The sequence below is a fragment of the Rhinolophus hipposideros genome, assembly GCF_964194185.1.
Source record: "Rhinolophus hipposideros genome assembly, chromosome: 1".
Lineage (NCBI taxonomy): Eukaryota > Metazoa > Chordata > Mammalia > Chiroptera > Rhinolophidae > Rhinolophus > Rhinolophus hipposideros.
Window position 1 is genome coordinate 75,382,810 of NC_138047.1, and position 13,562 is coordinate 75,396,371.

Consider the following 13,562-nt stretch of genomic DNA (forward strand, 5'->3'; position numbering starts at 1 on the left):
TTTTAGAAATATGGAAACCAAAGCTCAGAATGGTTAAGTATCTTGCTCCAGGGTTCTATGGGTGGTAAATGATGGAGTTATAGCATGAGTTTACGTCTTTTGACAGGAAAGCCAGACAGTAAAGTTCAAGTCTTTCTCATCTCATACTGTTTTATATCCAGTGTATGTAATCCATATGAAATCAGACTCTGACACTTACTACGTCCTGAAACATATATCTTTTAGATATATGACCTTAGAGATGTTCCTTAACATTTATGGGTCTCAATTTCTTAATCTGAAAATTGTGAACAATAGTAACTACCCATGATATTGTTCTTATGATAAAAAAAAAATATAAAACACCTATTGTTGTGACTTACACAGTGTTTATGCTCCAAAATATCCATTTCATTTCCTTTTCTCTTTTACTTTCGAAAAGACACATTAAAACAATATAGAGAATATTGGGTAACACATAAATAATAAATTGGATAACACATAAATGACATGTCACTTAGCGGGAACATTATCAAACTTAGATTTTCTAGAAAGCCCTAGTCCAAGTTGCCACCACAAAAGCTTTAAAATGGACTGTAATTTGATGATCACTTTCTTTCTCTATTTGAATCTGTGTAATTTTAAAAAAAGCAATTGAAATATAACATACAAACAGAAGAGTGAAAAAGTCATAAATGTATAGTTTAATAAATTACTGCAAAGTAAACACACTTGTGTAACCACAACAGACATAAGAAAGATAACATTACAAGCAGCCCAGAATCACCCACTCTCCATCTTGGAACCCCTGCCAATGATTAATCCTTTTCATCTTTCTAAAGGTACCCATTGTTAACACTTATATGAGAAACACCATGGGTTTTTGCCAGTTTGAAGTTTATGCAAATGGAATCAAACAACATTAGTGTGATGTATCTGCCTTCTTTCATCTAAATGTCTTTTTTGTGTGTAACTGTTTTTTTTTCCATTTTCATCGCTGAATAATATTATTATGTATATATATTTGTTTAAATATTTTATTATTGATGAAAATTTTGGTGTTACCAGTTTTGAACTATTAGCAAAAATGCTGCAGTGAATATTACCGAATTTTTCCTCTGGTGCACCAGTGTCATTTCTTCTGAATACAGTAGTCCCCACTCATCCACAGGGTAAACATTCCAAGACCCCCAGGGGATGCCTGAAACCATAGACAATATCGAACCCTATATGCACTATATTTTTTTCTATACATATGTACTTATGATAAAGTTGAATTTGTAAATTAGGCACAGTAAGAGATTAGCAACAACAACTAATAATCAAATAGAATAATTATAACAATACACTATAATAAAAGTTATGTGAATGACGTCTCTCTCTCTCTCCCAAAATATCTTACTGTACTATACTCACTTTTTCACTGAAAGGAAGGACTTTACAGCTTCTCTGTGACATATTGGAATGGACAGCATCACTACATCTGCAGTTTGGGGGCATTATTAGGTAAAACAATGAACACAGCATTGCAATAGTGCGACTGTAGATCTGATAGATGACTATAAAGTTACTAATGGGCAGGTAGTCTGTACAATGTGGATACTCTGGACAAAGGAATGATTCACCTCCTGGGCAGGATGGAGCAGGACTGCACAAGATTTCATAATGCTACACAGAACAACACACAATTTAAAACATTGTGGGGACTGAGTCCCAGAGAGCAGTTTCCAGGCTCTTGGCCTCACGTGGAAAGGTGCTGGCTCGGGTAGTAGATGGCCATCAGCTGTGACTAGTTGGCCATCAGCTGTAACCAGTTAGCCATTAGCCACTAAATATAACTGCCGTGACTACACTGGCAAGAGGGTTGGTTGGTTGGCAGAGAAGCGGACGGCAGACTGCAGCTAGCAAGTGGGGTTAGAAAGCGTAGATGGTGGATTGCGGATCGTGTGGATCCTACTTCCTGTGATTAGCCCAGCGACCAGTGAGGATGGGGTGCAGGAAGACCCCTCGTTGGGATACTAGCGGATGTTTCCTTTTGTGTCTCAACCGGCCACCATCGAGAATATATAAGAAGCCCCCGCCCCCCAAAAAAAGAGAGTGGCAGTGCCCTGAGAGGCCCTGGCTGTGTCCAGGGGTTCTGGCTGAGCCCAGAGAGGGTGGCAGTGCTCTGAGAAGCCCTGGCTGTGCCTGGGGAGACTGGTAGTAACCTAAGAAGCCCAGGAAGTCTGGCTGTGCCCAGAAGGACTGGTGGTGCCCTGAGAAGCCCTGGCTGTGCCCAGAGAGCTTGGCTGTGTCCAGGATATTGCATTCACCTCCAGGTTCCTCGCACAGGGTGCCTCATGGAAGACGCTTGTCGCGTAGATTATGAGGCGAGACCCTATAGGGGTGGAGTGTGGGGACAGAGCCAGGAGTGCAGTTTCCAGGCTCTCAGCCTCACGTGGAAAGGTGCTCACTCGGGTAGTAAATGGCCATCAACTGTGGCTAGTTGGCCATTAGCTGTAACCAGTGAGCCATTGGCCACTAATATAACTGCTGTGGCTACACTAGCAGAAAATGGGGGCTAGCAAGAAGATGGTGGCAGAGATAGCAAGCGTGGATTACAGTTAGCACGGTGGGCAGCAGTTAGCAAGTGGGGTTGGTTGGTTGGCAGAGAAGTGGAAGGAAGGTTGCAGATCATGTGGATCCTGTTTCCTGTGTCTCCAACCCAGCCACTAGTGAGAATATAGTGGTATGACTCCCCTATCTATGGCTCCGTCGGTATTCCTCTTTGGCTTCACCATATTCTGTGTTCTTGTGTGGGGAGCAGGATCAGAGACCCTGCATGCACAGCCAGTCACCCTGCATGATAATAGTTTTGGACTGTGGTTGAGTGTGGGTAACTGAAACTGTGGAAAGTAAAATTATGGATAACGGGGGGCTACTGTATAAATGTAGGAGTTAAATTGAGGGATTGTGAGGTACATTTATGATCATCTTGAGTAAATACTGCTAAACAGCTTTCTAAAGTGGTTGTAACAATTTATTCTCCACTCCCTAGCAGTTTACAGAAGCTCTGTTGCTCCCTATTCACACCAACACTTTGTTTTCCCTGTTTAGTTTTTGTTTTTGTCATGCTGGTGGCATACTACTACAAACCTACAAAAATAATGTTTTTACCTTCCATTTATCTGACGTCTAATGATATTGAGGACCTCTTCATATGTTTATTGGCCATTTGGTATATTTTTTGCGAGGGACTTTTCAAGTCTGTTGCCATATTTCTATTGATTGTTTTTCTTACCGAATTTTAGAACTTCTGTCTATATTTTGGATACAGGCCTTTATTGGTTGTATCTTCTCCCCCTCTGTAACTTCCCTTTTTGCTTTCTTAATGTGACTGAACAAAATCAGTTCGATGCCCATTGCACATAGGGAAGACAAAGTCTGAGGTAACAGTTTTCCACAAGGAAAAGAAGATTTATTGGTCAGGCAGCCAGATGGGGAGACAGGAGGCAAGGCTTATATCAGTCTCCTCCGGACAAAGGCTTGGAGTAAATTTAAAGGATGAGGTTAGGAAGGAGCTATCCATATGTATTAATTCTAATTAAAGGGTTTAGATCAGTAGTCTTGGAACTACATGATCTGAGGTAAGGAATGTGGAAGGGGCAAGAAAGAACAAAAAATTCCAATTTAAAAGAATTTGATTAGTTGTACTATGTGTCCAAACTTGGTCACTGCACTGGATCTTCCCTATTTGTCAGACCCCTGGCTTCTTAGTGGGCTCCAGGTGGTAAAAATAGCACGTCTGCTACTTGAGTTTTGTGAATTTTAGTTCCGCTGTGCTCTCCAGGTCAGTTTAGGGTCATTTTAGCTGCTAACTGTGCCTTCTCAAGCCGCTAGGACCTGTCTGATCTGGGTAGGACTGGTGGCTTGCACAGAGCTGTGAGGAGGCCTATTAAGTCCTGAAAGACACTAAAAATCTAGAAAAAATTTATTAGCGTCTGGTTTCAGTGTTAGGGCCTGGATTCACTGTGTGTATTTTGATATAGAGATTCTTAACTTTAAGGTAGTCTAATTTGCCAATTTTTTTCTTTATGTTCAGCACTTTCTATGTTTTGAGAAATCTTTGTTTACCCCATGTTTGTGAAGATATTCTCTTATGTTATCTCCCAGACACATTATTATTTTCCACTTCACATTTTGCTTTACAAAGCCTCTGGAATTGATTCTTATTTATTGTGTGAGGTAGTGGTTAAGTTTCATTTTCCATATGGATATCCAATTAACATAACATTATTTATTGAAAAGACTGCTTTGCCACTGGTCTGCAATGCCACATTAGATATAGATGAAATACACATTGTTGCTGAACATTCTGTTCTGATCCGTTGGTCTATTCATCTATCCATCTGTATCCATCTGTTTACTATTCATCTGCAGCTCTGATAATTTTGGTATTGAATAGAGCATGTCTTCCAATTTGTTCTTCAAATTTGCCTTGGTTATTTGCATTTCATTTTATATTTCTGAAAAAAACAAAAACAAAAACAACAAACACCTCACTGGGATTTTGACTAGGATTACAATCAGTTTTTGGATTAATTTTGGGAAAAGTGGCATCTTTAAAATATTGAGTCTTCCAATCCATGAATATGGTATATTTATCCAATTATTTAGGTCTTTAATTTCTGTCAATATTGCTTAATAGTTTTTTGAGAAGAGGCATTGTTCATATTTTCTTAGATTTTTTAAAAAATAGGTGTTTAATTTTGAGGGGTAAGAATGTATACTTTTGAGGAAGCATTAACTGACATGGAATTTGACTCTTGCCCCCCGCCCCCGGCCTGGAGGCCAAAGTCTTTAAGAAGATGCTCATTTGCACATGAGCAAATAATTCACTAATCACTATATCTGTGTTATATTATTAAATCCTCACAATATTCTGTAAAGTGAATAGTAAAATTATCCCCATTGTGCAGAATAAAAAACTGAGAAATAGACAATATATTAAAAAATATAAAATATGGAATAGAGTTCCCCATCTTCAGATGAGTGCCTCTTTCCCCAGCACCTCACCTAGGGGTTATGAATGACTTATATCACATAGGATATAGTCTTCTTCAAAATGATTGTAACTGTATGCCTGTCTCACTAAATATACCCAAAGCAAGTATTTATTTCTGTATTTCTAGCACCTCCTACAATGCTTGACATATAGCAACATATGTTCATTAATTACACATAAATGAATGAATGAATAAATAGACTGGAAGAATTCAATCTTGTCTTAGGCAGTTCAGGCTGCTATAACATATATTGCACAGTGGATAGCTTAAAAAAAAACAAACACTTATTTCTCACAGTTCTGGAGTCTGGGAAATCCAATATCAAGGGGCCAGTAGATCTGGTACCTGGTGAGTTTCTTCCTGGTTTGCAGATGGCTATCTTCTCATTGTATCTTCACATGGAAGAGAACAGAGCAGAGAGAGCAAGCTCTCATGTTTCTTATAAGGACACTAATCTGATTCATGAGGATTCCACCCTCATGACCTAATTACCTCCCCAAAACCCGACCTCCTAATGCCATCACATTGAGGATTATGATTTCACCATATGAATTTTGGAGGATGCAAACATTTGGTCCATTAAAACTCTTTTTCACATGTGCTGTTCTAGTTCTCTGCCATGTCAATGTATTAGAATATTTGGTTGTGTTCTTGCTGCTGAGTGAATTTGGCAGGACAAACACTCGTTTCAGTTTTTTGTTTTTCTATTGAGAGTCACTTTAATCTATGATATCTCCTATCCCTATTTGATACTACAGCTATAGTCTAGAAAAAAAATATTGAATCAATTACCACTGTTAGAAGTGGATTACAATCATAAAAATCCCCTTGTCTAAACTTTCATCTTATAAGTGGGGGAAAAGAGATGTGGAGAACCTGAATTCACCAGTCGCAAAGCAGCTGGTAAGCAAGCCACTGCTGTTCTGTTGGTCCAGTTTGCTGCCTTAGCACAAGCAGTGAACTGTAGATATGTGTATGTATAGACACATATTTATGTGCATATATGTTTATACCTTCTTTTGTGATGGCCATTTTTAGCCCACATCACTTAAGAACACTAATCGGAGTTAGCAATTATTGAGTCTTAACATATGTCTGGCGTTATGTTGGGAGTGCTACATACCTGATCTCATCAGTTGTCCAAACAGTCCTATGAAAGAAGTACTGTTCTATTCTCCTGTTAGAGATAAATAAGTTGAGAGAGAGAGAGAGGTGAAGCAGCTTACACAAGTTTACAAAACTACCAAGAGGTGGTTTTCAATCACAAAGTCTTGACTCCAGAGCTTTCCACACTTTCAATACTAATCTAAGGAGGCTTGTTCTAACTTTTACTATCCATAAAACTTCTGACAGAAGATAAATATTTTTCTTGCTTAGCAAAAGAGTCATTAAAACCCAGAATTTTCAGGTTCAACTTTCTCCTTCCCTCACTGCAAACAACTAATGGCATAATGTACTTTGTGACAGTTTTCATACCAGTGAAGAATTAAAAAGGAATAAATGTTATGTATAAAAACAAAAAATCACTGAAATTTTGCTACTTAAAAACAAGAAAATCATATTTTTAGTATAGTAGAGTTCTTATAGTTTAAATCAAAGAAATTTACTTATTCTGTAACTATCGTAGTTGTTTTTCTTAAACAAGCATTTTTTAAACATAAAATAAAGTAGAATTATATTTACTGATTAGTTCACAAGAAATTGAATATAAGAAAGCAAATAAATTATTTCAATAAAAAATTATCAACATACATGCTTAATTGTTGAAAATTTTATAAATGCAAATAAGAAAAAAATGTTTAATAAAAACTTCTTCAAAAGTATTACATGTTTTATTTACATGTTGTTGCTGTGATTAGGAATCACATAAGTATTACTATTTCCCAAAGAGAGAGGCAAAAGCATATGTTTATTTGCCAAAAGGCATCAAGGCATTCTCAAAATATATCTGGATGTAGAAATGAAATTGGTATGTGTATTTGTCTTTACTCCATATTTTCTCTAAGAAACTATTACCATTTTTCTTGAGCTAAGGCCTAAGCAAAATATACACAATTAAATGTATTATTTGAATTTGGTTGCTCTGAAGCAAGTCTTTTGAAGACAAACATTGTATTTCAATTTTATTTACAAACTCTGTTGAAGGGAATGGAAATATATCAGTCTGTTTTAAGTATATTTTAATATAATAGAGATAGTAATAGCAGTGCCTCCTATTTTTGGAAATTTGAATAAACATGCCCTGGTTTCTACTTGTACATCTAGTAGCAACTCAAAGCTCTCTCTAAAATTTGTGTTTCCTTGCAGTGTTTTCTCACGCTTCTCTAGGCCTCTGAGTTCCTGTCCCTCTGTGCTATTCTAGCTCTCTCTCATGTCAAACCCTGGTGTGAGTATTCCCTCCCTCACTATTTCCTCAAAATTTCAACTTCAATTCTCATTTTATGATTTAGTGAACTTATTGAATATTTGAGGGGTTCTAAGGGAGGCCCATTTCACACAGTCCACTACATTCTACTATCTTGCTTGCTCCTTTGTTTCTTCCCTTCCATTCTGTTGGCTTCCAGAGTCTGGATGCCCCCACCCTCCCACATTTGTTCATCCTGCTGTATCACAGCCCTTTGTCCAGTATATTCTCTCCTGTGGAACAGCCCTGCCAGGTTGCTCTGCCTTCACAAGTCACCATCTAGAATTCCAGGGAGCAAATATTCTCAGTTTTTTAATGTAAGGTATAAATCATTTAAATGCTTTTGAGTAAATGCCCCTTTCTTCTTTTTTAAATCAATTCCAAAATAAGATACTACCTGAATACAGAAAAATATGTCACATGTAACCAAATCAATTTAATAATGTAAAAAAAATAGAGATGCTATTATCCAATAAAAATAGAGCTCAGCCATAACCATGCCTTAAAAATGATCTAACTATCGTTAATACTATATAAAAGAGAAAAAAACAGTAAGAAGAATTAAAATTTGGAATATGCTCTGGTCTATGGAGTAGGGGACGCTAATCGACTACTTTCATGTGTAGAAGGGATGAGATATGCTTGGCAAGATCAAGTTTCTTTTTTCAGCCATTAAGAAATAAATTCAGAGAGATGGAAAACATTGGGAGAATAAAACAAGCACTCATGTAGCCAACTTTAAGAGGAAGTAAAATATTATAAATATGATTGAAGCCTCCTGTGAAAGCTCCCTTTTTGCATTATCTGAATTAGGTATCATTCTTTTGAATGTCTTATGCTTCTTCTACATATGTATGAGTTCCACAAATATATGTAGTACAATTTTGCATATTTTAAAAACTATGGAAAACCTATTATACTCTATGTAGTTTTTAGCAGCTTGATTTTTCAACATTGTTAAGACTTACTCATGTTCATACACTTAGTTTTAGTTCTTTCATTTTAATTACTGTACAGTTTTTATGTTTTCTGAATAAATAGGTGTTTAGAGTCCCAGTAACTAACATTTAAATTTTTTTGGCTTTTCTTTTTCTTTTTTCTTTTCTTGTTTCTTTTCTTTTCTTTTTTTTTTTTGCTATTAAAACTAGTGCTGCCATGAGCATTTTGGTAAGCTTCTCTTTGTGTACATGTATGAAGAGTGTATATCTGGTAGTGAAAACACTGAGTTAAAAGGTATGGGCACCTTTGATTTTATTTGATATTTCAAATTGCTTGTTAATGTAGTTCTGTCAGGTATACATGATATTCATTAACACTTTAAATTTTACTCAATCCGATGCATGTAAAAGAGTATTTCATCTGTTTTCAAATGGCATTTTTTTCTGAGTGAATGTGAAGCTTAACATCTTTTAGTATGATTACTGGCCATTTGGTTTCCTTTTGAGTAAATTGTCATTTCTCTGACAGTTTTGTTCTGTGTCAACTTAGCTAGGTTAGAACTCCCCAAATCCCCTTCCCTGTATTGCTCCAGTTAGAGTTGGCCAAAGAGAAATTTATATGGGATTTAGATGGTAGAAGTGAAGCAGCTTCGGTTTCTCTTTGAAGGTCATCTTGATTACGTTTGGTGAGAAATAGATGCAGAGATGTCCATGGTTTCCACCTTGTTCTTTCTTTTCCCCACTGTGTTTAGCCCTTCTTCAGGATGGCTGGCTCTGATGACCAGTCAGGACTCTACGCTCCCCATCAGATTCAGAAGCAAGAGCCTTTCCTAGGCTTCTCCACTAACAATCTTTTGTGTTCCCCCTCAGTGGCTGGGAACACCTGGCTTCAGGATTACTGGTTCATGACTTGTCTCTAATTCTTCAATTTTTCCCTTTGAAATCTTTGTTCCCCAGTTTCTCCTACAATTGTGTAAGTTCTTATTGCTATAATAAATTTCTCAGACGAAACAAAACAACTTTAAAAAATGGAAACAACTGAAGAGCACGTAAAGTCATAAAAACCTAATAGGCTAAGATCTGAGAGAGAAAAGTGAGACCTAAAGGAATCCAACAGCTGATATTAGGTTGGTGCAAAAGTAATTGCAGATTTTACAATTATTTTTAACCTTTTAAAGTGCAATTACTTTTACACCAATCTAATAGCTTTTTCCTCAAAACATTTGCCAAATCATAAGCATCTGTACAGATTCCAAGAAAATTTAACATTTATGTTAAAGAAGTTTACCCTGGATTTTGACAGATTTGCCTCAGGAGGACTTTTTACCCAACATCAAATATACAAAATTCCTGGGAAAGAAAGTTGACCTTAAAAGCCTTCAATGCAAAGCCATTCATCAGATACTCAGTAGCTGACGTTCACTGCTGAGAAATATAAATTATTATTCAGTTAAGAAAATGGCTTAATATACCATATTTCTCCCAAAATAAAACTGGGTTTTATATGAATTTTTGCTCCAAAAGATACATTAGGGCTTATTTTCAGGGGATGTCTTTTTTTTTCCATGTACAATAATCTACATTTATTCATGTACAAAAATCTACATTTATTCAAATACAGTCATGTCGTCTTCTGGAACATTGTCATAACTCTCCAAACCCCGAATTCCGGCTTGAATTTCTTGCGACTCCGTTTCCTGTAGAACCATTGGCCCCAGTATCCCATGTCCAGCAATAGAGCTCTCCTTAAATGAGCGCTTCTTGTCCATGTAGCCTGCTCGGAGTGCATTGGCAACACAGCTGTCAGTGATTTTATCCCAGGAATTCTTCACCCAAGTCATAACCTCTTGCAGGCTAGGCTTCACAAAGTTTCCACGCTGATTTCTCTCCATTCTATTTTCAATGTAGTCATTGATTTCCATGTGCAAATCGTCCTAACATGGCTTGTTTATTGCAATATTAAGCATCTGCAGATAGGCAGTCATTCCTGCGGGAAGCATTAGTTGATCTATTCTTCTCTCTGCAAGGAAGTTCTTCATGTCTTTAGTGTGGTGAATGCTGGCTGAATCCAAGACTAGCAGACCTCTTTGGCCACCTCACAAAACAAGTGGTAGCATTAAATGAACCCACCTCCTTATAACTGCTTGTGTGCACCCTGCTTTTTTGGTTTCAAGAACATAAATGCCTGAAAAACGTTCAACCTTATCTTTCTTGTCCTTAGTGATGATTAGAGGTGGGGCTTTCTTTCCAGTCAGACGAATTGCCAAAATATAGGTAACACGTGCACTTTTGTAACCAGTGGAGGGAATGTAGGTTGACGAGGAACCCCTCTGATCAACTGTCGTTTGAGATCCGTAGCCCATAAACACTGCAGTTTCATCCATAGCAATCATGTTGGAGAGCTGGTATTTAGAAAAGTCAATGCCGTCAACAAAGGACTTGAATGCAAGTGCACATTTAATAACTTCAATATCTTCCAGCTTGAATAGTGTTGTCGATCTTAAAGACAGTTCATATCGCCGAAGGAAGCCATCCAGCCAGTGTTGTGATGCTTTGAATCCTTCTGGGGATATTTCTAACTGTGGTGCCATTGCAAGGGCAAATGCTTGAATATCAGCCCTGCACACAACCAAAGACTTTGCTCTCCTGTCAGCAATCCATTCACAGATGATGTCTTCCAGCTCAGGAAATAATGGTTGCCAACTTGATCCACACTTGCGCTTCTTAGCGTTTCCCTTATCCACCTGTTGACTGAGGTTATTGTACTCTGATCACCATTTTCAGACTATTCGGAGATCCAACTTCTTCTCTTTGCAGAAAGCCGTAAGATTCTTGCCCAGGGAGTCCTCCATGATTCCTTTCTTGTATTTGACAGAATAGCTCTTTCTTTTTGCACTCATCTTGTCTGGGGGTCAAAATATTATTTGCTTTAAATCTACCATTAAATCAACTGTTAATTGAAGACTTATGAGACAGGAGTGGCAACAAAAATGTTAAGAATCAGTTAAGAATGATGGGCCAAACAAAAGCGATGAAAAATTGAAGACACCAAAATTTAGAAAACGTTTCTTTATTTCACACGTGTGCATTAAATATGTGCGTTACAACACACGAAGTATTGAATTATGAAGATTCATGTTAGACACAGCCATGTCCATTCGTTATCAAGTGTGCACATTATTCATATGTTGTGTCTGTACTCCAATTGCTCATTCAGCAATAAGTCTCGAGTTCATATGTTTACATAGGCGTTTGCCTGTCGTCCAAAGCAAAAGATGCCTGTTTGGTATTTACAAATACCTAATTATAATTTATAGTAAAATTTATTTTAAGTATTAATGTCAATAATATTTAGTTACATTTAATTATATATTAATATTATTATTTTATAATTTAATACATCCGTGTGTTGCAACGGGTGTACTAAATTCGTCCGTCTGGCTGACGATCTTAATGGGCTTATTTTTGGGGTAGCGCTTATATTACGAGCATCCTGAAAATTCATGCTAGGACTTATTTTCTGGTTAGGTCTTATTTTCAGGGAAGTATGGTATTAAAGTACGTTATTTTGCCATGTATAATGAGTACCATGTTTTTGGCCCAAACTTTCAGGGGAAAAAATCTTTTGTTTTAATTTTTTTAATTCAAATGTTTATTTGTTTACAGTTAGATACTTGTTTTTTGTATTATAAAGGAAGTTTAGCATTTATTTTTTAACATATTATGGTACAAGAAATTTTATGTACTGGTAACAAATTTACGATATTTACACATCATAGAAGGCCAAGAACTCTTCATTGTTGAAAGTTCGTTGTAAGTTCAACAAAATTGATTACCATATTCCAGGGTATTATTTTGCATACAGATATCATTATTGATTTCTAGAGTTACACTTTTAACTCATAAGCGTAAATTAAAAAAAAATAAAAACATTTATATCAATACGGAATTAATACTATCCATGTATAATGCACATCCTTATTTTTCCCTCACAAATTTGGGCAAAAAAGTGCATATTATATATGGCAAAAGACACTATATTAAGCAAAGTATTGTTTTCATTAGATAGTATTAATAGATAATATTTAAAAATAAAATATAATTTATCAAGAAATTACAGGGTTCAAAATTATCAAGGACATCAAAGACCTTTTATTTTGTGGGTTAGCGCTATCATTATTTATTATGTTATAAACTAAAATTAAGACATTTAAAAAGTTTATTAATTTATTTTAAAATAGAATAAACCAATTACATTTTAACATAAATAAGATATTTTTACAAAAATTATATTTTCCAAAACAAAAACTACTGAGAAGAGCAACATTGTTGTGTATTTTTTCATATCTCCATTATGGCTGGCTTAACAGAAAATGAGCTGGATTCTCACATTTTCTGCATTTGATATGTTGCAATATTTGGTTGCACGTATTGAAGATTTGGTTGCACGTATTGAAGAATTGGTTGCATATATTGCATATATATGAAAATCCAGTCTTACTAAGACATGTAGTTGGGAAAGGGAGGAGTTTTTTAATAACATTTTCAGATTATGGATATTCTTCTTTAGTTCAATATCTTTCCAGCTCACTAAATTCAAATGGTCATAGAAAAGCACTTGGCTACCTACTTGGAATAGTGTGGAGTAGGGGAAGTGGAGATAGAATACCATTGTAAGGCATGTCTCTATAATCCTATAGTTATAGACACGACAATTATCATGTCAGTTTCTCAAGTTCATTCCTCACCTTAAAGCTTCTTCTCCTCTGCCTTTTCTTGTCATTCCGTTTTCTTCTCCAACTTTTCTCTCCCTGACAATTTCCAAAACATCAAATAGAGAGAATTGAAAGAAAACGAAAAGGAACAGAAAATGCACTATGCCTAGGACACTAGGGATGAAAGAAATTACGGAGAAATGAGAGACAGAGTGACAAAAGAGGCCTACAACATATTGTTGCAGAAAAGAAAGTAAAACAGTGGAAAGACAACAGAGTGGGAAGGTAGCAGTAGGATACTAGAGAATCCAGGTAGAAGACAGGCACAAAACAGGGGCAGAGGACTGAGGTACATATAAGGAGAACTTTAAAAATTTTATTTATCAGAAAGTGAACTATTTTTACAGGACAGTAAAAATAATAATATACGAAAATAGTGTGGTAAATCCAGCCTAATATTTTGCCTATAAACAAAGCCTCA